This window comes from Canis lupus, chromosome X, assembly GCF_011100685.1.
Source record: "Canis lupus familiaris isolate Mischka breed German Shepherd chromosome X, alternate assembly UU_Cfam_GSD_1.0, whole genome shotgun sequence".
Taxonomy (NCBI): domain Eukaryota; kingdom Metazoa; phylum Chordata; class Mammalia; order Carnivora; family Canidae; genus Canis; species Canis lupus.
This window is the reverse complement of record NC_049260.1, coordinates 20,850,472-20,875,868: the sequence shown is the minus strand read 5'-3', so window position 1 is coordinate 20,875,868 and position 25,397 is coordinate 20,850,472. Positions and strand designations below refer to the sequence as shown.

Sequence of the window (25,397 nt, the reverse complement as noted above, 5' to 3'; positions counted from 1 at the left end):
AATATAATTTTAAAAATTCCCTCCTCTCAGAATCAAGCCACAGTCATTTATGGTTCTGACAACTGGCGCGCACACACAGAACCAAGCAAGAGCTTCGTTTTGTCTACCAGACTCCCACGGCAGAAAGATATAGCCCCCCCCTTGCCTTACAGAAGAGTGGGGCTGGAAAATCCTAAATAATTCATTTTCATTTCTACCTGGAGTGACAAAAAGGACAGTACAAAAAATTAAGAGTGGCATCAGGACACTGGGAAGAATGATGTTCACACCAGGGTTCAGCGAACTTTGTCTGTAAATAGCCAGATAATAAATATTTAAGGCCCAGTGGGCCATGTGGCAACTGGCTCAACTATTTAACTCTGTTATTGAAGTGTGAGCGCAGCCATAGGCAAAACATAAAGAAATATGTTCCAATAAAACTTTATTTATGGATGATAAAATTTGAATCTCATATACTTTTCATGTATTATAAAAATTTTCCTACATTATGAAGAATTATTCTTCTTCTGATTTTTTTTCAGAATTTCAAAAATTATTCTTCTGTTGATTTCATTTAAAAATATTAAAGCCAGTCTTAGCTTGCAAGCTATAGAGGAACAGGCCACACACTGGATTCAATAAACTGACTGTAGCTTGCTGACCTGTTTTAGACAAAGAATTAGCATAAATTTAGGCCAGGCTCCTCAGAAACAGATTCTAAGGCAAGATTTAGTCTATAGGTAATTGCTTAAGGAAGTTCTGCCATAGGAAACTAGTCAGGGAGAGGAGGGAGCAAGAAACAGGGAAGAAAGAGCAAGTGTGACAGTCAGCCCTCAAGATGGTCCCCAGGGGTTCCCACCACCTGTTATGCATGCCCTTGTGCGGTCCTCTCCCGTAGAGTACCAGGGTTGGATTCTATGTGCAACAGAACACGACAGCAGTGACGGTACATCATTTCTAAGACTAGGTTATAAAAGACTGCCACTTTTATCTTGGGCGTGCTCACGCTCACTGGCTTGCTCGCTCTCTCTCACTAGCTCTGAGAGGGTCCAGCTGCCATGTCTTAAAGGCACTCAAGCAGTCCCACATAAAGACACACATGGCAAGGACTTGAGGTCTCCAGCCAATAGCTATGTCAATGACCTTGGAAGTAGATTCTCCAGCTTCAGATGAGGACATTCCCAGCTGACAGCTCAACTACAACTCCATGAGAGGCCCTAAACCAGAACCATCAGGCTGACCACTCCCATATTCCTGATCCTCAGAAACTGCATTAAGACACCACTGTTGTTTTATGCTGCTAAGTTTTGCAGTAATCTATCATATAGTAATCAGAATTCCAAGGCCAAACAAGGAAGTGGTCTCCAGCCGGCCCAGTTCCATAGTGTCATGTCAGCTTGACATGACAGAGTCCCAAGGTGGGGCTCTGGGGTTTAAGTTCCTCCTGAGTTACCCTGACCAGAGAGATAAGGGAGCTGGACTATTCACACTGTAGCCCTCATTAGCTGAGAGGCACACCAGGGGAACACAAATTCCTAGGCAGTTCTCTCTTTACATGTGAGGGACAAGAATGGGGGCAGGCTGCAGAGAGTGAGCCACAGGTGCTGGCGGTTGGAAGCCAAATGTTTAAAAAAACTTCTTTGGATCTGGATACAGCACTGACATTGTCCACTATAGGCCATTTTTTGAAACTGAGATACAATTGACACATAACACTGTGTAAGTTGAGGTGTGTGACATGTTGATCTGACAGATTTGGATACTATAATATGATTACCACCGTGGAGTTAACTAACACCTCTATCACATCGCATAATTGTCATCTCTTTTTTTTTTTTTTTTTGTGGTGGGAACAATTAAGATCTAGCCTCTTGGCAACTTTGAAAGTTATATTACAGTATTATTGTCTATAATCACCATGCTGTGCATTAGCTCTCCATGACTTATTTATCTACTGGTTGCAAGTTCGTATGCTTAAGCACCATCTCCCCAACTGGCCGACCCTGCCCCCAAGCCTCTGGTAGCTACCATTCTACTCTCTGTTTCTATGAGTTTGGCTTTTTTTAGTATATGTGCTGCCGAAGCAAGCACAGAGTTCGGCTTTTTTAGGTTCCACATGTGAGTGAGATTACACAGTACTTGTCTTTCTCCATCTGATTTATCTCATGTACCATAATGCACTATAGGATATTTTTATGAGTCTGTCAAATGTACAGATCCATGTTTAAAGCTGAACTTGAGGGCAGCCCTGGTGGTGCAACGGTTTAGTGCTACCTGAAGCCCAGGGTGTGGTCCTGGAGACCCAGGATCGAGTCCCATGTCAGGCTCCCTGCATGGAGCCTGCTTCTCCCTCTGCCTGTGTCTCTGCCTCTCTCTCTCTCTCTCTCTCTCTCTCTGTGTGTGTGTGTGTGTGTGTGTCTATGAATAAATAAATAAAATCTTTTAAAAATAAAATAAAATAAAGCTGAACTTGAGTGTGCAGTTTGCAACATGCTATAAATGAATTAACTTCCCAAAAAGGCTCAGCATTCCAATTTCACATTCCATACATGTCCCAAAGACAAGTTGAACATTAAGAATGCTCACCAGGAAAATCAGATATTGCTGCCTTAGATAACCTAGCATGAAGACAGTCAATAAAATCACCTTGCCAGTTATAGATGTTAAAATAAATGATGAAAACCAGTATGAAGCTCTTATCTTAGCATGGTCACAGATATCAACTTCCCCAGGCACATACAGGACTCTAGCCTCTAAATTCCTGAGTAAACTTAGGACAGTATTCTAAAGCTTATAATAAATTCTTCAGAGGATCAAAGAACTCTTAAACTAAGGACCTGTTCCCCAACCAACACCACAACTTTTACATCAACCTTGGTATTTTATTTTTATTTATTTATTTTTTATTTTTTAAATTTTTTTTTTATTTATTTATGATAGTCACAGAGAGAGAGAGAGAGGCGCAGAGACACAGGCAGAGGGAGAAGCAGGCTCCATGCACCGGGAGCCCGACGTGGGATCCAATCCCGGGTCTCCAGGATCACGCCCTGGGCCAAAGGCAGGCGCCAAACCGCTGCGCCACCCAGGGATCCCAACCTTGGTATTTTCTAAAGGAAAAGTGAACTAACCCTCATCTCTAGATCTTAAATATCGTTCCTCATCTCTGCAAATTATCCCACTTTTCTCCTAATTTATAAAGGAACTCAAAATGGACCAAAACAGTGTGCAGTTAACTGGCTTTTCTGGCTTGGTTCAGCCAATGGCAGGTACGGGCCCAAGACTGAAGGGTAGGGGAAAGAGAAAATCCAAGGTACTTCTGCCCCATTGGCTTTTTGCTGCAGGACCAAACTATGTTCTCATGGCTCCTGTTGCACTGGAAAAGCCTTCCCTCATTGCTCTTGCCAGGAGGTGGGAGCTTCTCAGAGACTTTGAAGATCACACTAATTACTAAAAGCTTTCGAGCTCTGGTGCTTCTGGCTGAAGTCTCCAACGTGTGCTTCCTTGGCCTCCTAGGGGCTGCAGCTTTCCTTACGTTTGTACTCCCAGCTTGTCAATAGTCATCTAAGCTCTTATTCCTATAGTAAACCACTGTATTCGCAAATTATTTAGAATAGCTGTTTCATTGGCCAACACCAGACTAATACACCATATAAGTGTATTTTAAGGTAGTGGTGTCAAAATCTAGCCAGTCTGCCGTCTGATGTGCCATTTGACATGTCCTTATATGACATTCCTTCTTCTCTCAAAGTAACTAACATCATTGAAGCATATACTATAAATTATCCAGCTCAATATCATTCCAACCCCTTCTTACCTGTCTTCTGTTATTATAAAGGCAGGACAGCTGAAAGCTCACCTTCTCAGGCTATGTCGCCTCTAGGAGTGACCATGGGACTCAGGCCTGTGCAATGAAACACAAGTAAAAGTCAACTGGTGCTCCTTTATCTCTTCCTTCCTCCATTTATCTGTATCTTTGGTAGGGTTCAAAGTGAAACAGCCATTGGCTATGAGGGCACAGCAGGAGGAGAGGAAGAATTTTTTTCCTTGATGGCATCCTCAAGCTGTTTTCTCTCAGACTTCTGAAGCGTTAGACAAATAATCCCATTAATTTTTAAACCACTGTTTGTCAGCTTTTCTGGGATTTTCTGCCAAATGAAATCTCTAACTGATACAATTTGTATAGAGAAGAAATTGTGCTTTTTTTTTTTTTTTAAAAAAAACAGATTAGCTTAAATTTATTGAGTCTCAAAATACACTTCCTGCTGGGTAAAAGCTGTGTGTGTCTTCTAATTTCTCCATTGTAATCATTATTTAGAACAATGTGTCTTTACCAAGCATGAAAATAACTTTCTTTGCAGTTGGAGTTTACTTTACAAAAGAGACATGTTGCTAGTAAAGTCAACTGAAAATTTAATTATATTCTAATGTACACGAGAAACAGTTACTATTTAAAGTAACCTGTTGGTGAACATTTTTACAATGGAACACTATTTTATCTTAAATCCAAATATGCAAATATCAGACTCGCTTAACATGGGACCTGAATATAAGACACTATTTTATAGCTTTTCACACTGAGCTAAGAATTACATAGAAATATGTTTTCTTTATAAATCCCACCTGAGAAGCTTCCCAAGTGAAGAAGCAGATGTCATGTGCTGCTGGATGCCCCTAACTGCCACTGGAGAGTATGGATTCCTCCCTCCCCTTCGGGAATGCAACACACAGAACGGGTATGGACAGTGCACATGGGGATACTGCTATCACCATGGTATCTCACAAAGAATTCATCTTTATTCCTCCATCTCCCACTTGCTGGGCATTCATCTCTCTTCTTGGTAAGCCAGCAATCTGCTCCTTGATAACATCTCTTATACTGAAGACTTTGCCCAAAGATAGACATCCTGTCTCACTAAAAGGAAGTTCTTTCTCGCCAGGCCTTACAGGAGAAAAGAAGGAGAAACAAAAGCAAAAGTACCCAGTGATTTCTTCTAATAAAAAGACTCTGGTCCAGTGCCTATTGTTTCATACCTGGACCACTGCCAAATTCTTTAGCTAGTTTTATGTCCATACTCTTCCACTCATTTTCTCAGCCATCCTATCATTCTCAAGTGACTCTTGCTTAAAAGGCTACATCCATCAACTTCAGTTTATTAAGATTTTCTGCAGCTCTCTGTGTTCCACCACACCAAACCTCAACTCTGCTATCTGCTTTGTAAAGCTTTTAATGGTATTCCTCCCTCTGACTAACCACATCTATTTCCCAGGCCAGCCAAACTCACACTGGTCTCTCTTGTATCATTTCATATGCTCTGGGTTGCAAATAAAAAAAGAAAATCCACACAGTTCCATTGTTTATTAACTGAAGAAGTCTAGAGAGACAGAAATTTTAAGATTGATTAGTTCAGGGTCTTTGCAACATCATCTAGTACTTTGGTTTTCTCCTCTCCTCTCTAATATCCCAAGACCAAAAGCTCATCCTTGGGAGGGAGCTTGTCCTCAGAATCACACTCCTGTGCTCATGACGCCACATGCAAAATCATCCAGTGCAAGAAGAGGAGACATTTCTACCTCTTGTTCTCTTTTCAACAATAAGAAGAGCTTTTGCAGAAGTCCCCACAATGTCTCCTTCATGACTCTCTGGCCACTGTGTCACATACTCATGTCCAAACTTTGCAAGAGAAGAAGGACCACCATATCTGTATAAAGGGGCATAAATATCTGAAAAAATTTGGGCTCTTCTCACCAAGAAAAAGAGGAAGTGGCTGTAAAAAAGGCAACCATGACATTTGCGGTATCTCACCTTGTTCTCATCCCTATTCAGATCACCTTCATTCTAATGTGCCTCTGTTCTTGAGTTCAGCATCTTATGCCCTCTCTCATTTTTTCCATCTAGACAGATGCTTTCCATTCCTGAAGAGCAGAGATGTAAGAAAGAAAGATCAAACAGCCAAGGACATATAGCCAGAAGAAGGCCAAACTGGGATTAAAACCCATAACTTTCTAATGCCAGACCATGTGTATCCTTTATACCCTCTCAGACCTACCTCCTCTAGAAAAGTCCCAGCTGCCATATCATTTTCTCAATTTTATTTCAAGATGGCAATTTGATGCCATGCAATTCATTTCTTTCTCTCCCAAGTTCCTACCATGATATCCAAAGAAATAGAAAATATGGGAAAATCTGTATCAACCCTGGGAAACATGAGAAGGTGGCATGTTATGTAGATGACTGGGTTAAGGAGACGATTCATCAGCGGGCCAACACATGAAGAATACTGGATACAATTTCACAGAAGCTCCCAAAGTCAGGACACCTAGGTGGCTCAGTGGTCGAGTGTCTGCCTTTGGCTCAGGTCATGATCCTGGGGTTCTGGGATCAAGTCCTGCACCAGGCTTCCTGCAGGGAGCCTGCTTCTCCCTCTGCCTATTTCCTTGCCTCTCTCTGTGTGTCTCTCATGAATATAAATAAATAAAATATTTTTTAAAAAAAGCTCCTGAAGTCAGAGCAGCTCTAAATAGGAACAAGTAAGCTATGGGCCACATGAGAAAGAGAAAACCCAAATATTTCCAGAAGTATACAAGTACTTGTATATGGGGCAGAAAGAAACCAGTGGATATCACCATCAGGCTCAGCAAGGTTAGACAAAGGGACTGAGAAAAGCAAAGGCATTATGCTAGAAGACTGTTAACAAGGACAATCATGATTGGAAGAATTGGGTCAGGACCTACCATTTGCTACAACAAACGTGGAAGATAAAATACTTGGCCTAGCAGGTTGCTTTTCTTTTAGGGTGCCCGGAGCCAATTCCAACTTGAGGGGGGGCGGGCTTTGCTCCCACACAATACCAAGCAATTCTCAAACACCAACAGGGAGTCTGAGAACTCATTGCAACTCTGATACTACCTACCAAGAGACACCATCAGATCCCACTGGTCAAACATTCGATCCTATAAGATTGCCCCCTATCTTCCACTTCAGATGCCAGGCACAAACCCTAGGTTGTTTGACCAATCAGCTACAGATTGGAGGTTCCAGTGACCTCCTCCTTAGGTTCTGTTAATTTACTGGAACAGCTCACAGAACTAAAGGCAACACTTATGTTTACCAGTTTTTTAAAGCATAAGACAAAGGATACCATTCAACAGCCAGATGAAGAGATACATAGGGCAAAGGTCGCAAAGGACTTCTGTCCTTGAAGACCTTGGAACCCAGCTCAATAACATGTGCAAATGTTCATGCAAAACTGTCTGAAGAAAGGCCCAAAAAGCTGCCCTCTTGAGTTCTTATGGAGGCTTCATTACACAGTTATGACTGACTAAGTTATTATGCAGTGGCTGATTCAACCTCAGGCCCCTCTCCCTTCCCCAAAGGTGGAAGTGGAGGTTGGAACTGAAAACTTTCAACCCCCTGATCACATGGTTGGTTCTCCTAGTAACCAGCCCCCACCTTGGGTGGGGTCCACAAGCACTTTCATTAATAAAAAGACACCTGTTTTACCTTCATGGCTCTGAAGCATTTTCAGGAACTGGGGATAAAAACCAAACAAACCATTCAGATGACCAAATATATACTTCTTATACATCATTATGTTGCAGGTTCCCTGCCCCATGTCTGTCTCCTTTGTAAAACATTCTTCCTATTCCTCACACTAAAATGAAACCCCAATTTATCAAAGGAAAACAATAGACAATACAAGCTTTTCTTTGTGCCTTAGATTAAAACATTTTAACTGGGACACAAACATGTCAATCTCAGTAATTGTTAAGCATAGATATCAGGAAGAACAAGTAGAAAAATCTTACTGAATGGAGAGAGAGAGAGTCAAGAGATCAAAATACGAAGACCTTGTACAGATTGGGAACAAAAAAGTTTTAAGGAACTTCTTTCAAAAGTAAAGGAGAACGGGATCCCTGGGTGGCGCAGCGGTTTAGCGCCTGCCTTTGGTCCAGGGCGCGATCCTGGAGACCCGGGATCGAATCCCATGTCGGGCTCCCGGTGCATGGAGCCTACTTCTCCCTCTGCCTATGTCTCTGCCTCTCTCTCTCTTGCTCTCTCTGTGACTATCATAAATAAAAAGTAAAAAAAAAAAAAAAAAAGTAAAGGAGAACAATATAAAAAAAATCTATCTTTTGGAACTATACTAACATTTGAAATGACATTTCATTTCTAAAAACAGAACCACCTAAGGTCAAGAAAGATTGCTTGCAGATGAAAAAAAATATATATATATAGTGGAGAGCTAGGTAGACTACTGCAGAGAACTAAACTAGAGGATTAGAATGAGTTTGAGAAATCTTACACAAACTCAGAGAAAATTGACAAAAAGATAAATGTCATGGGAAAATGTAGGGGACATGGAGGATAGATCTAGGAGACGACATGTCTTATCTGTTTTCTTTTTTTTTTAATTTTTATTTATTTATGATAGTCACATCAGAGAGAGAGAGAGACAGGCAGAGACACAGACAGAGGGAGAAGCAGGCTCCATGCACCAGGAGCCCGACGTGGGATTCGATCCCGGGTCTCCAGGATCGCGCCCTGGGCCAAAGGCAGGCGCTAAACTGCTGTGCCACCCAGGGATCCCTGTCTTATCTGTTAACCAGAAGTCAGGTGGCCCTCTTGTTCCTTGGGGATTGAGGTGTAATTGGTTTGGGCCTTGCTATTTCCATGACCCATGAAAGTCCAATGCAATCCCCTCAATTTCTGTTCAGTAGGGGTTTAAGTTCCCAGTATTCCTCTGGCCCCAATTTCCATATTTTGTCTCTATTTCTTGCCACATCAAACTGGACTCAATTCCTTTCCCAGCTCCACCAGAATTCCACTCAATAGTAGACTAGTACACAGTTGACCCCTGAACACGCAAGGTTTAGGGGCACCAACGTCCCTCACAGTGGAAAATCCAAATATAATTTTTGACTCCCCAAAAACTAAAGTACTAATAGCCTACTGTTGACCAGAAGGCTTACTGATAACACAGTGAATTAACACATATTTTGTATATGTGTTATATGCTATATTCTTAAAATAATGCCTTTTTCCTAAATTTTTCTATTTTTCTAGGCTGTGTGGTTCATCTGTGAGTTTTTTTAAATTGCAGCAAATCTTCAAAAAAACGCCCAATATATTTATTGAAAAAAAATCCACATTTAAGTGGACTTGTGCAATTCAAATCCATGTTGTTCAAGGGTCAACTATGTTTGAGACTCATGATCATTTGCCTTTTCAGGGCTTTCCACTCCTTTTTCTTTCTCCATCCCTGTTCCTCACTCTCTTCTTGTAAATTCCCCTCATTCATTCATTCATTCATTCATTCAATATCCATTAGGCTAGCAATACAAGACAGGCAAATCCCTGACCTCATGGAACTTATATTCCAGTAGAAGATAGAGAAGACAAGTAACAAATATATAATGTCAGATAATGTATTAGCTGGCCACGGCTTCCATATTAAATTGCCACAAAATGCATAGCTTAAAACAACAGAAATTTATCCTTTCACAGTTCTGGCAGCCAGAAGTCTGAAATCAAGAAGTCAGCAAGGCCATGTTCCCTCTGGAGGCTCTAAGGAAGAATTCTTCCTGATTTCTTCTAGCTTTTGGCAGTGGTCAGCAGTCCTTCACATTCCTTGCCTCGTGGCAACATATCTACAATCTCTGCCTCCATCTTTACACGGCCTTCTTCTCTGGATGTCTCTTCCATGTTTCTGGATCACTTTTTCTGAGGACACCAGTCATTGGATTTAGGGTCTACTCTATCCAGCATGACCTCATCTTAATTTGATTACATCTGCAAAGGTCCTATTTCCAAATAAGGTCATATTCATGGATACCAGAGGTTAGGACTTTGTTATGGGCTGAATTGCACCCTCCCCCCAAATTCACATTAAAGTCCTAACCCCAAAAAAATAAAAAAATAAAAAAATAAAGTCCTAACCCCTAGTATCTCAGAATGTAACTGTATTTGGAGAAAGGGCCTTTAAAGAAGCAATTAAGTTTAAATGAAGTCACTGGAGTGGGGCCCTAATCCAATGGGACTGGTGGCCTTAAAAGAAGAGGGAATTAGGACACAGACACATGCAGAGGAATGATGGTGGGAAGAAAGGGGAAGAAGAGAGCCATCTAAAGGCCAAGGAGAAACTCTTCAGAAGAAACTAACTCTGCCTACACCTTGAGGTTGGATTTCCAGCCTTAAGAACTGTGAGGAAATAAATGTCTGTCATCCAAGCCCTGCAGTCTATGGTATTTGTTATGGCAGCCCTAGCAACTAGCATAGATCTCAGCATACCTTTTGGGAGAGCACAACTCAACCCACAACAGGTATTGTGATATGTGCTATGAAAACCAATAAAATAAAGGAGTAAGAGAGTGAGGAGTGGGTAGAGGAATTCAGTTCACCCTCATGTCTAATCCCAAACTTGCTTACTTAAAACTACCAAGGTGTGCAGCAGAACAATGAGCTCTTTATATAACTGATCTATTTTCCTTGGAAGAGGATTAGAAAAAAATAGTGAAAAGCTCTGTTAAATCACACGAACGATTAATTATTCAGCACCATCAGGCAGTGTGCCAAACTCTACTTGCATGATCTCATTTGATCCTTATAACAGTCCTGTGAGTACTGTTATTTTCTCCATTTTACAGATGGGAAAACAAAGGCTGAAAAGGGTTAAATGGTTTGCCCAAGTCCAAATAGCTAGAACCTAGATCCTCTAACCCCTAAGCCCCCTTCTCAACCACTATGGCACACCATTTCCTCTTTAGGTACAGGTTATAAATAAGGGCTTGTTATATAGAACTGCTGTGGAGTGGGCGGGTGGGGGGAGGCGATCAACAATTTCTTTCATTTGTAAGAGTTCTGTGTAACTGCATATCAGATACATGTATGGCTTACCAAAGCCCTCCCAGTTTTCTGTTTTCAAATATGAAAGGAATTAATGAAAGCGCTTAGTGTACCTCTTATACTAAAAACGAATTTCTTATAGCCATGGAGAAAGACCCAATGAGCCATGTAGTCTCAAAGGCGAAGTCAGGGCTCCTCCAAAGCCAAGCTCTTTTTCAGACACTTTGCCCTCCTATGACAAAGTGATGGCAGACACAAGTCCTCACCATATACTACACTCCCTGCAGCGCTACCAATGGAGGCAGCTAGCTTCATAGAAAGGATTTCAATTATCAACCCCCTGTCCCCCCAAAACACATTGATTAGGCAGTCTAGAATGAAAGAGAAACCCTCAAAATGCCATTCACCTCAAGGATTTGCAGCCAATCACATTACTGGGCTGCTGAGGACTGGCGCAGAGCAGGCAACACTAAACTCCCCAGTTTGGCAGGGGCTCCCCAGGGAAACGCCAAGCTGCTCTCCTAAACGAAGACAGTCACTCCAGAGACAACCCAAAAGAGAAATCCTAGACCAAAGACCTGGAAAATGCACCCACCGCCATGAAGAGCAAGAGTGATAACTAAAATAAAGGGAAAGGAAAACTGAGGCAGAGGAGCTCCTGCCGTGAGTGATGGAGCACCAGTCACACTTTCTAACTGGAGACCAGGAGGAGCGATCTCCATTCCCAACCCTGCCCACTGGGTAACATTTATAGCTATTACTTTCTTGCTGTTTGGAGCAAGCCTTTATAGATGTCTTGAGAATCCATCCAATCTAGAAAAGGGCCTGTTGTTTTGGCTTTCTTACCGCTAAGCTATTGATATTTTAGGAGAATAATTGAACTTCCCGGTACGAACTTGTTTTCTCCATGAACTAGTATCCCCTGAAGATAAGTGAGTTTGCCGGGCATACACGAGAGGAACTGTAAATCCAGTGCCGAAATGGCATTTGTGCTTATCAGCCTTTGAAGGAGGAGGAGGCAGCCTAGCTCTAAAGCATTTCCTTTGGTTTAAATTTGTCCTGGCCTCATCTTACACACACACACACACACACACACACACACACACGCACGCACATGCACGCACACATGCACATCTTGCAATTTGGCATTTTTTAAGAACGAGGACAAAAAAGCAGATTTATTTTTGAAAACTAACAAGTGCTATTTCTCCAAGAGAACTGCCATGATCTGTTTGCCTGCACTGAAAAGTTGCTTTCATCCCACACAGTCCAGCTGTTATTCGCAGGTTGCTGAAATAATGAGCAATATTAAATAAGAGAGTTGATATCAACCACCAACACTCACAACCACATTTGGTCCCGTGCAAATAGAAGCCTTGTCCAGAAAGGCGGTGCCCTCAGCCGTGAGCGCCTCCAACAGCTCCCGTCCAGCACTATCACACCATCAGGGGGCAGCATGGGTCTGTGTCCCCCACCCCACTACCCCCGGCCCTTAACCCCAGTAGAGAAGAGTCTTAATCTCACATCTCCCTGATGGTTTCCCTCCTGCTTCTGCTGCCAAGGGGCCAGTACCTGAGTTCACAAAATAGCACTTCGTACAGACTCTTTCACCTGGACAGGTGCCACCCTCCTTCTAGCCCTGTGATCAGTTCTCTCATCATAGTCAATTTTCCACGTTCATTCTGAAACTGAATCTTGTGTGCCTATTCTGAGACAGGCCATGTACTATAGGTTAGAGCTAACCATGTTATCATTGCCCCTAATCGTGTGGGCCCTCAACCTCGGAGAGCTGACTTCAGAGTAGGAGAGGTGACCAGTCAGACAAGCAACTGCACCCACATGGACTGTGGGAAACAAGGTAAGGGTGGCCCTGGAAGCACACATCCAGAACAGCTAACCTCTTCTACCTAACCACAGCAGAGGTTTGTCAGAGGAAAGGCATCCAAACTGAGACCCGGAGGATGAGGACAAGTCATTAGACAAAGGCGCCAGAAGCATGCCTCGCAGGGGTGATGACACAGGTGAACGTGCAGGGAAAAAGGAGTTCCAGTATGGAGCAGTGGCTGAAAATTCAGTATTCCGAACATGGAGTGAAAAGGATTTGGGCCTTAACACACTTCCTTCAACAGCTTATTCTCCTAGTCACCATAGCATCTGTCCCCTCAAACTTCAGAGTGGCCCCCAATGCAACACTCATTACCTCTCCCTCAACTTGCAGAACATGATATCAATACCCGCTGTTTTACAGATGACATAGAGGACACCAGGCAGGAACTCCCTCAACTTTCTGGCCAAACATGGAAACCTATGGACATCCGTGCCCATTCTGAGCATTTTCCTCAACCTGACCCTTTACTGTAGGACTGAGGCCTGCCTTCCATATAAGGCCAATCCCTTGATGCTTTGGATCCCATTTTCCTCTGCCACCCACCCCTGAAACTTACTTCTCAATTCTTCCCTCTTCCTCTGATATATCCAATCCCCTTCCTCAAAAAGACAATTCCCATAAGTCTCCAACATGCTCAAATTTCTCCCATTTAAAAAAAAAAAAACCTCCTTCTAACCCATATCCTCCGAGTAAATAGAGCCCTATCTTCATCTTCTGCTTCAGAGCAAAACTTCCCCCAGGAGTCGTCTGTACATGTGACATCCATCTGTTCACTTCCTGCTCCTTCTCCAATTCATTCTAATCTGGCTCCTGCTCCTACTCCTACTAAAGGCACTAGTGACATCCACGTTGCTAAACTCAAAGGGAACATTTTTCAGTCTTCAGCTTCTTTGATATCTCAAGAACATGAGACACTGTGATCCAATCAACTTTTAATACTCTGTCAATGGCTTCTACGATGCATACCCTTCTCCTGTTTTCTTCTTAGATCTCTGTTGGTTCCTTCTAAATCTCCTTTTCGTAGTTTATCCTCTACTAAGCCATTAAACATCTGGATTCTTCCAGATGTGGTATTGGGCCCTCTTTTATTCTCAGTTCTCTCGGTGTAAAATCATAGCTGTGATTTTGATTACCACCTTTATACAAATAGTTCATAGATTTCAATCTCTGGTCCAAAGCCACTGCAGGTTCCAAGCTGTGTATCCATACGTCTGCCTACCTGACATTTGGCCTAGCTGTCTCAAGGGCACCTCAAGCTCTACATGTCCAAAACTGAACTCAGCACCTCCCGTGCCCTTCCTTCCACACACAAATGTGGTCCTCTTCAAGTATTTCCTACCTCAGCAAATGGTACCACCACCATCCATTTTCTCAAGCCAGAATTATGGCATCATCTTTTACACTTCCCTTTCAATTCCCTGCTTTAAACTTTTTACTGAATCCAATTAATTTTGCCTCTTACATGTCTCTTGAAACCATACTTTTCTCATCAATTCAGCTGCTACCTTCCTAATCCAAGCTATCACCATCTGTTAACTAGACTATTAGAGTGATCTACGCATTAACCCCACTACATCCCCTCTTAGCTTGCTCCAGAGAATCATCTTTTCAAAACACAAATCAGGACTTGTAGTGTGAGCCAAGTTGAAATAAGCCTATCATAGTCTCTCTCCCCCAACAATGACAACTAAATACTTTCAATATAAAAGGCAACCTCCTGAGAGCTCTGCAAAGTAAACAACAGCAAGAAAATTAGGGAAAGAAGTCCAAATTTTAAAAATCAACCCATATGGTAATGACTTTCCACTTATTTCCCCCTCTTATCTCCCTCAGCTTTGACACCAGTTACAAAACCATGCAGCGGATCCTTCAGCCAAACCTCTAAGAGAAATTCCATATTCCTGATCAGAGAACCAGGGAAAGGGTGTTTGCAAGTGGAAGAGTAGAGAAGAACTCTTGGGGTTTTTTCCTTCTTTCTCTCCTTGCCTTTCTCTGTGGAGGACCTCAGTCATGGACCTATGCATCAGCACGATAGCCAAAACTCCAAGAGAATGTTTCTCGACAAAAGAATCTTAAAAAAAGAAATCTATGGTGTGCATCCTGTGGAAAAATTCTTGGTTTCTCTGCCCCCTCCTCCTCTCTCTCTAAGGCAGCAGCACAGGAAATTAAAACTTGAAGAAAAATGCTGTCTTTCTGGCCAAATGGCCATAATGAGGGGCGTCTGAGATCCATAGGGTATGGGAAGAATCCTGGTAAGGAGAGATGCTTTCCCTTAACTTTGGAAAGGGGATCCTTTGTGTACAAATTCCTCCTCTGTACCTGTGTGGGACTGACCCAAAGCAGCTAAGATGTAGAGGACCTGAACAACATTATCAACCAACTTGACCTAATTAACATTTATAAAGCACTCCACCCCAAAACAGCAGACACTATAGTACACCTCTCAGAAACACTCCTTGACATTTGGTCTAGACAATGATTTTTCAGATGTGACATCAAAAGCAAAAATAAACAAATAAGATGACATCAAACAAGAAAGCTTCTGCAAAGCAGTAACAGTCAACAAAAGAAGGAGGCAACCTACAAAGGGGGAGAAAATATTTATAAAACCATGTATCGGATGGGGGTTAAAATCCAAAATACATAAGGAACTCCTACAGCTCCATAGCAAAAAGATAGAACCTGATTTTAAAAATAGGCAGAGGACCTGAATAGACATCTTTCTAAGGAAGACAGACAAATAGCCAACAACACATAAAAAGATGCTCAATATCACTAGTCATTACAGAAATGCAAGGCAAAACCACGAGTTATCACCTCACACCAATTAGGAAAGTTATGACCAAAAAGATAAGCCTTAACACATGCTCATGAGGATGTGAGTAAAAGGGAACACTTGTGAACTGTTGATGGGAATGGAAATTGGTGTAACCACTGTGTAAAACAGTATGGAGAGTCCTCAAAAAATTAAAGATAGAACTGCCATATGATCCAACATCCCACTTCTGGGTATATTATCTGAAGGAAATTAAATCACTGACTCAAAGAGATATTTGTACCCCTATGTTCACTGCAGTATTAATATTCAAAAAAGAGCCAAGACATGGAAACAACCTAAGTTTCCATGGATGGATGAGTGGATAAAGAAAATGTGGTCTGGGGCAGCCCAGGTGGCACAGTGGTTTAGCGCTGCCTTCAGCCCAGGGCGTGATCCTGGAGACCCGGGATCGAGTCCCGCGTCTGGCTCCCTGCATGGAGCCTGCTTCTCCCTCTGCCTGTGTCTCTGCCTCTCTCTCGATCTCCTCTCTGTGTATTCTCATGAATAAATAAATAAAATCTTAAAAAAAAGAAAATGTGGTCTGTATATGCAATAAAAAATATTCATCCATAAAAAGAAGGAAATCCTACCATTTACGACAACATGAACGGACCCTGGGGGCATTATGCTAAGTGAAATAAGTCAGACACAGGAAGACCTATACTGTATACCTCCACTTCCATGTGGAATCTAAAAACAAAGCTGAACTCAGGGACACCTGGGTGGCTCAGCAGTTGAGTGTCTGCCTTCGACTGAGGGCAGACTGATCTGGGGTCTGGGGATCGAGTCCCACATCAGGCTCCCTGCGAGGAGCCTGCTTCTCCCTCTGCCTGTGTCTCAGCCTCTATCTCTCTGTGTCTCTCATGAGTAAATAAATAAAATCTTTAAAAAAAATAAAAAGAATTTAAAAAGCTGAACTCAAGAGCAGAGAGTACACCGGTGGTTGCCAGGGGCTGGGAAATAGGGAGATGTTGGTCAAAGGAAACAAACTTCCAGTTTCAACATAAATAACTTCTGGGGACCTAATATACAACATGGTGACTACTATTAACAATAAAATATTATATGATTGGAAGTTGCTGAGACAGTAGATCTTAAATTTTTCCATTATAAAAAAAAATAGCAGTTATGTGAAGTGATGGATGCATTAACTAACCTTATTGAGGTCATGATTTTGCAATATATACATATACCAAGTCATCAGCATGTACCATGTACACCTTACATTTGTAGGTGTTATGTGTCAATTATAACTCAATAAAGCTGGGGGGGTGGCGGGGGGGGGGGGGTAAGCAATGACTAAAACAAAACACCTGAAAATATTCAAGTGCTGATAAGGATGCAAGGCAACTGAAACTCACACACTGCTGGTGAGAATGCAAAATGGCACAAGCACTCTGAAAGGCAGTTTGGCAGCTTCGAATAAACAGATGCTTACCATAACTTTTCTAGGTAGAAAGCAGGAGTCGGGGTGAGTGAGGCTTGGAAAAACACACAACCTTGCACTGGTCAAAGAGGCCAGAAAGTTTAGGATGTTTATGGAGGCTTCGAAGCTGCTGAGTGTAGACGAACAAGTGTAAACAGGTGTAAACAGAAGGGAATAAGAGACCACGTGAAGACCACATTCCACACATATAGGAAAGTGAAGGAATTTACAGTTAAAGAGGCAATGTCTCAGGGATCAAAAATCAAGACCTTGAGTTGACTGGATCTTACGATGGAAAGATCCAAGGTGTATCTGGCTTTAATTCCAATGCCCAAAGAGATAATGTGTTTTGCTATAAATTGTGAAGGCTTCAAGTTGCTGAGCAGGACATTTTATTAGAATTGGTGTGATTAGTTCTGCATATAATTACAAATTATAATCTCTTTGGCAGTCTTTATCCCATTTCTTGCCTACTCTATTTCTATTTTGTGTAGGGAAGTGATCCCAAATATTTATTGCAGACTCATCATTAAATAATATAGTATCTTCAGTAGGTTGAAGTTAATTTAATTTACTTATAATAAACATATGTGTAGAACTGAAAATGTCATATACATCATGGCTTTCTCCAAAAGAGAAATTATTTTAAAAGGGATAAACATTGTAAAAGCAATATTTTGAAGTAATTTTTATGTCATTTCTTAATGGTACCAAAAACTTGTTTCTCTCTCCAAAATATTATCATACTATAACTGTTCTGGGAAAAGCGATATGATTGAATATGCTTCATCTTTTTAAGTCTTAGTTTAACACCCTCTAATGTAGCAATATGAAGTTCTGATTCTAAGTTCAGTTTATTATAATTCTTAGTTTTAATAGCCAAACTTTAAAGACATATCATACATATATGTACTTAGAAATGAAAGAAATGCATCATTGCCCATGCTTACCAAATCATTATACTTGCTTTCTATTCCCAATAACCAATTATATACAATGGCTTCAGGGGCAAATAGACCAGTAAATTTCTACCTTCCTTAATGATATTCACTTATTCTTGCAAACTATTCAGGATGTGCCAAATCTTTATATCTTTCGCAAACTATTATTATAAGTCCCACCAAAATTCTCTTCTGAAAAAATTTTGAAGGTGTTGAAAAATTCTGTCCCCAATGTGTGTGTGCGTGTATGTGTGTGAAATTACTTTTCAGTGACAAAAATCTCAATGAGGAAGGAAACATTCCCAAATGCACTCTCCATTACACAAATGTGTTTTTTAAAAAGCAGTTACTTTCTCACATAGTGTTCAGACGATGATGTTATTGGCTTTATTTAAATTTTAGTAGTTAACATACAGTGCAATATTGGTTTCTGAAGTAAATTCGGTGATTCATCACCTACATACAATACCCATTGCTCATCACAACAAGTACTCTCTTTAATTCCCATCACCCAGGGCGCCGGGGTGGTTCAGTTGGTTAAGCATCGGACTTTTGATTTCAGCTCAGGTCATGATCTCAGGATCCTGGAATCAAGTTCCACATCAAGCTCCATGCTCAGCAGGGAGTCTGCTTGAGGATTTTTCTCTCTCTCTCCCTCTGCTGCTCTCTCTCTCTCTCTAAAAATGAATATTAAATCTTTAAAAAACTAAAGATTCGTTTTAAAAATACCCAACTCCTATCAAGCCCATTCCCCACCCACATCCTTCCCATCAACCCTCAATTTGTTCTCTATTGTTAAGAGTCTCTTAGGGCTTGTTACCCGCTCTCCTTTATATCTTTTCCCCCTTCCCATATGTTCATCTGTTTTCTTTCTTAAATTTCTCATATGAGTAAGGTCATATGGTATTTGTCTTTCTCTGACTGACTTACTTCACTTAGCATAATACCCTCTAGCTCCATCCATGTTGTTGCAAATGGCAAGATTTCATTGTTTTTGATGGCTTAGTAATATTCCATTATGTATATTTATATGCTGCATATAAATGTGTGTGTGTGTATATATATATATATACACCCCACATCTTCTTTATCCATTCATCAGTTGATGGACATTTGGGCTTTCTCCATAGTTTGGCTATTATTGATAATGCTGTTATAAACATCGGGGTTCATGTACCCGTTCAAATCTATATTTTTGCATCCTTTGGGTAACAAACCATTGACTTTATATTGAAGATATAGGGTGTGTGTGTGTGTGTGTGTGTGAATGGGTGCATGCACTTAAATAGTAGGAAGTAGTCTACTGTCAGATCTAATTAGGAATCATTGTTCACACTCTACAATGAGGCTAAGGAAGAAGTCACACAAAAAATAAGAGTCAACTCTGCCATTTTCTTATGGTTTGCTTAGTCTTGCCTTCAGAGTAGTCTCTTAATCCTCAGTTTCTTAGTAAAATTTCTTCTAATCTACTGGTCCATTTGGAGGCCAACAGACAAGCTAATATATAATATGGTTAACATATAATCTATAATTCCCTGAACAAGACACAAATCAAGTGAAATCCATGAAAGACTCAAACAACAAATGAGTGAGTCACCATCAAGCCCCTTTGGGATTCTCCCTTCCTCCTGGATCCCCTTAGCCAAACAGAACTCAGAATCGTCCCATATGTGAACTGATTGGAGGCAGCTATGTCAACTTGTATACTGAATAATAACAAAGTCTAATTTCTTTCTTATATAAAAAGCAAGCAGGATTAGAAACTAAATGTTCATTCCACACCACACTTTGTGGTACCCACATTCCATTATGGAGAAATTCATGAAATATATCATAGCAAAGCCATTTAAAGGAACACTTTACAGTCAATAAAATAATGTGATAGAAAAAGAATTCAAAATGGGAAAACAATATACCATTAGAATGAAAAGCAGTTTACAACAGTATTTTGCATAGTGGTGGGACCGAAGAAATATGCTTATATATGGGTGAATACAGATAAAGAAAAGTTACTAGAAGCATATACACCAAAACATTAATTTCTCCATCCCTGCATGTTTTCTTTTTTCATATTTTCCAAAATGTCTGTAATCATATTGTAATCAAAGGAAGACATATTACATTTTTTTACTAAAAAGGATGTCTTAACTTGTTATTTCATAAACAAGACTGTTATGAAATATGATGACTGTACCATGTTCATTCCATTCATTTGTCAAAAGAGTGATAGCCCACTCAGTACCACGCACTGCTTAAGACCACAGGGAACACAATGATGAACAGGAACAGACTCTGTTCCTGTCCTCATGAAGCATAGACAGACAATAATCAATAGATGAAAAACACAGCAACAGTAAGAACTAGGAACAGAGAGGATATAGCACTATAAAACTCCAAAAGGGGACACCTCACCTAGAACAGAGGAAAAAGAAGATGTTGCAAGTATGGGTAGATGTCCAGACCTCTTATTTAAAACATTTTAAATGAGGGGCACCTGGCTGGCTCAGTTAAGCCTCTGACTCTTGATCTTTCAGCTGAGGTGATGACCTTGGGGTCGTAAGATCAAGCTCCACATCAGGCTCCACACTGGGCATATTTTCCACTTAAGATTCTCTCCCTCTCCCTTTGCCCCTCCCTTTTGTTCATGCCTGCAGGCTTGCATGTTCCCTGTCTCTGTCTCTCTCCCTCTCAAATAAAGAATTAATTAATAGACATTTTAAATGGAAATGCTGTAATTTTTCATGAAAAAACAAACTGTAATAATCTGTGGGCTATATGTGGATTTCTATTAGTCATGTCTCTAGTCCCTTCTATTAGGATGAATAATAAACAACTGCTTGAACTTCTCAAAGTGTCAGATAATGATCAATCTGATCATGGAGCCCTTTGGCAAAATCAAATTATTTTAAAACAATAATTTTTTACACCCTCTCGTGGCCTTTCCAAAGGTAAAAATCAAAAGTAAACTTTTAATCTAACCATAAGAAATTATGAGAAGACAGAAATTCTAACAGAAGTAGAAATTCTAGTGAGCCAATCCTTAGAGAGATGGGTCCCCTTTACTGTGTTTCCTTGGTTACCACTAGAAATTGGTGAAAGATATTTGGGAACAGTCAGATTTAATGTGAAAGATGTGACAAGACAAGATGGAACTGACTTCAGATAGAGTTAGACAGACACTGTCAATTTCATGGTCCTGCCTTTCCCAATTTCTACATTTCACAAATGCGCAAATAACTTAAAAGAGACATGCATAAAAATTTGGCTTCTATATGGCACTCTCAAAAAATGCTAGACAACTATAAATTAATACAGATTATCACCTCATCTAGTTTTCTAATATTGCTCTCCTAAAGCATTTTAGAGGGTCAGTGATTTCTCAATTCCTTAAATCATTCCTGCCAACATTGTCACATGCAATAAATTGCTGGAAGCCTAAATCTGCCATGTTCCTTTCCTTGATGAAAATGTAAATCTTTCCAAACATATTGATTTTATCGCTGTAAAAGCAGAGCATACTGTCTAGTATTTTGCAAGGCTCTAAGTCACACTGTATGATGGGAATTTTAAAGAGAGATGCCACCACTTTGCCCATCGTTATCATTCCTCCCTTAGGAAGAAGTGAAATGGTCCTGGGCAGTGCACCAGATCACACCTGTTATACACACCAAAGCTCCTGGTCATTCTTTTAAGAAGACTTCGTGATTAGAAGCCCATGTGACAGACAGCACTATGACACTGTGGACGACTGAGTTGCTGAATTTGGGGGCAGAAATGAATGTTGATTAGTGTCTGTTTCCTCTTTGGGTGAAAAAAGATGAGGCTAAGGCAATTTTTTTTCCTGCCTTTCCCAGAAAGATGAGATAAAAGGCAGAGTGTCATAGTTAACAACTCTCTCAGCTCCATTACTGCTAGCCTAGCATCTGAGAGAGGTAAATGATTTCACTGATTAGAAAATGAATCTTGAAAATGCAAGAGCTGCACAGAATACTGGTCCAGAATTGTACAGGTATTTGAATGAATGCTAGAGAATAAACTCATTTAAATTTACCAACTACGAAAATGTACTATTAAAGATGCGCATTTTGGTCCAATGATCGTCATGGATAATATCATTAAGTACTCTCTCATGGTACTAAATTCAAGAAGAGTTAGGACATTTAAAAATGCATTATTACAAATTAGAAATCTAGCTCAATCCATAGAGGCAGATATGCCTTCTTTCTACAAATGAGCCCCTTTTGCAGATAGAGGAAGTCCTATCTCAATAGTGTAACAAAGAAGCTGTAAGAGCAAAGTGTTGATAGTGATGCTCATACTGACATTTCTATAATATATTGGAGGTGATAATATGAGGAATTAGTTGCTTCCTGGGTAGAAGGTAGACATTTGGAGAAGTTTATTAACTTGTTCTGGCTACTAGTGTATCATTTAGTAAATTGTATCTCCGGGGCATTAAATAGCATCATCATGGTCAGGAACAAAGTTAGGAAAATGGGAAATGCATTATCTGCTGTGCTGAGTAGTTCATTCACCCCATGAAATCTGGCCCAATGATTATTGAATCCAAGATACTGAGAATGTCTAATCTGGTACACAAAATGTGTGCAGTATATACCTTTGTCTTCGGTGCACCAAGACAAATACTGCACAAGGTTAAGACATTTCTACATATAACACCTAGGAAGGGCATTAGGTCACAGAGGCTGAACAAGAGATGGTTAGAACTAATGAATTTTGTTTTCACCCTCCTCTCTATCAATTGTTCCTTTTGTCTTCCTACTCCTTTGTGAAGGCAGCTGTAAGATGACTTCCTCAGGATTCCTTCCTCATTCAGGGAGGATGTAGCTCCACAGGCTGAACCAGGTATAAACATCACCCAACAGACAATGGCCACAAAACAAAGTCAGTGGACACTTGTGCTGCTTGCTTCATTAAAGTTATGTATCCACTGAGACGTGCCAAACCAGAGTCATTTCATGGTTTATCAGTCAAATAATATCAAAGAAAGATAAAATATAGCTCAGGTGAATAAAAAAGAAGATAAAAAGGAGTAAGATCACAAATACATCACAAATACAAAACATATATATATATATATATATATATATATATATATATATATATATATATATATATTTGTGACGGTCTTGATGCTGGAGTTATATGGGTGGCCAAGGCTCGGAATTCAGATAAGAAAACCAAGGCTAGCCATGGAGTTGTAAGGTCAGAGTTCTACTACAAGAAGGGGTCTCAAGGAGTTTTTTTTTTTTAAGATTTTATTTATTTACTTAAGAGAGAAAGAGAAAGAGAGAGTGCACACATGCACACACGAGGTGCGGGGTGGAGGGAGAGGGAGAAGCAGGCTCCCTGCCAACGCGGGGCTAGATCCCAGGATCCTGGGATCATGACTTAAGCCAAAGGCAGACACTTAACTGTCTGAGCCATCCAGGTGCCCCAGAAGTTTCTCTTTCAATCCCTTTATTTATCAAACAAAGAAGCTGAGGCCCAGAGGCTCAGACTTTGAATCTATTCAGTCACATGGATCACTACTTACAGTGATAGGACTAGAAGCGTATATTAGCTCTGTCTTTTCCTATTTAGCATTAAACAATGGCAGTGAAATGCATACATGGAGGAAATTGGTTTCCGGTCCTAGAGAAGCTGAGTTGTCCTCCTCACAGAGTTTGAAGACCTTGTACTCTTTCAAGGACACTATACCATACTTAAAAAAGCCAAAAAAAAAAAAGTGCATAACACATCTCGACTTAGACATAATCTTTAAAACACAATTCCAGTGTATTAGTAAATTCTCTGAAATGCAAACTCATATGCTGTGTGAGACAATGCAATTTTATAACTCTGTTGCTATACTGTGTATTTAGCTCAGAAAAACAAACAAAATAATACTATTCTGTGAACAGAGCCACCAGATTGTATTATTTAATACTCTTGATAGATGACAGTCATTTTTGCAAGTGGCATCTGGCCAAGATTGCAGGTATCCAAGAGTGTCTCAACTGTGCTCAATCATTGCATCTCCCTCCATTAAAAAACTGTATTGAGATTTCTAGAACCCACAGCAATCAATCTGCTTGATTAATGAAATTTTTTTAAAGCTTTTGTTTTCCTGGCACTGGCTCTCAAAAAAATTAGATGCTCATTTCCTCCTCCATTTGTGGTTGCTAGGAAAGAGAGATTTGGTGATAAATATTTATTATCTTCCCATTCCTGTCTCCCTTATGGTGGGGTTATTGCTTTTTTCAGTTCCAGAGCTAAGGAAAATGTCTGCCATGTCATTAATAATAAACAAAGCTGTAGTGTGTGTGTAATAATGAATTAAGCTCATCCCAGCCCATCTGTGCATCACCATTCACCAGTACCTTGTCAAACGAAGGTTCTGCAGAATCCACAGGTCCTTGGTCTTCTCATTATGGAAGTAATCTGTGGGAAGAGGCAAGTTAAGTTGTAAAATATTATTATATAAAGTGAGCAACCTCTGCTCCCAAAGAATATCTGGCAGTGAAGCAAAATTCTAGCTAGGATTGCTCCAAGGTTGAGAGGGGAAAAAGGGAAAAACCAAGGCTCATTTGATAATGGAGAATCAACAGAGCAGCCTCCCTATGGAAATCAAGCAGCTGGAGAGGGGCAAGGATCAGTCTGAACTTGTTCACTTTTTCCATTTCTTGGCCAATTTAGAACAGTTTCCTCAATGCACTGGTGAGCCTTTTCCAAATTGTTTCGTAAAAATTTCACTAACAACATTCCCATACTTTCCCCTCATTAATCATTCTCTAGTAAACAGCACTGTATTTACTCTTCTCTACCTCTATTCTCTTCTAGAAAAAGGCTTCCACACTTCCTTGACCTATTGCTAACATAAAGGATCCCCACAAACCGTGCTTCTCAGACTTTAATGAGCATATGAACTGCAGAGGGATCTTGTTAAAATGCAGATTCAGATTCAGTAGGTCTGAGTAGGACCTGATACTGTGCCTTTCTAACAAGCTCTCGACTGATGCCAGCGCTGCTGTCTGCAGACCTCCCTTCAAAAAGTAAGACTCTCAACAATCCATCTCTCCCTTTAGCACTTCCAAGAGTCAAGCAAGGACAATAAATTAAGAAGCCCGCATAAACAAAGACAGCATTTTAAAATACATTATATATTTTTAAATAGATGAATTTGATGTTTTCATCCAGAATTGCCTCTCCACATGTTGTTTCTCTAAATTATAACACTCCCTGACTGGACACACAGATAAGTCCTACAAACAAATCGAGTAAATAACATGCTCTTGCTATAAAAGGATTTGTCTCCTGTTTTTTGTCAGTACGCCTTCTCACCTGGATGGTAAACTCCCAATACCGCAAGCAACATCCACTAGTCTATCTTCACAGCCCCTCCCTTAGCATGCTGTCAAATGCAATGCAACTAATGTTACTGAAGACCTTTTACACAATCAGCACCGGACTGAGAACTGGATATGTTGAAAGGAAGCAGA

The 25,397-nt window shown here is 40.5% G+C and overlaps 1 long non-coding RNA gene across 2 annotated transcripts in view; it reads right to left on the bottom strand.

The window, feature by feature from the left end:
• Nucleotides 1-24,444, bottom strand: part of LOC119868179 — a 56,974-nt gene extending 32,530 nt beyond the window's left edge. The window contains exons 1-2 of one of the 2 annotated variants that reach the window (XR_005385925.1): nucleotides 24,279-24,444; nucleotides 3,794-3,880 (exon numbers count right to left, since the gene is read on the bottom strand). This is a non-coding gene — a long non-coding RNA (uncharacterized LOC119868179). Of the gene's footprint in view, nucleotides 1-3,793; nucleotides 4,071-24,278 lie in introns of those variants that run through there. The other variant, XR_005385924.1, reaches the window with a different exon arrangement.
• Between the last annotated feature and the right edge of the window lie 953 nt (nucleotides 24,445-25,397).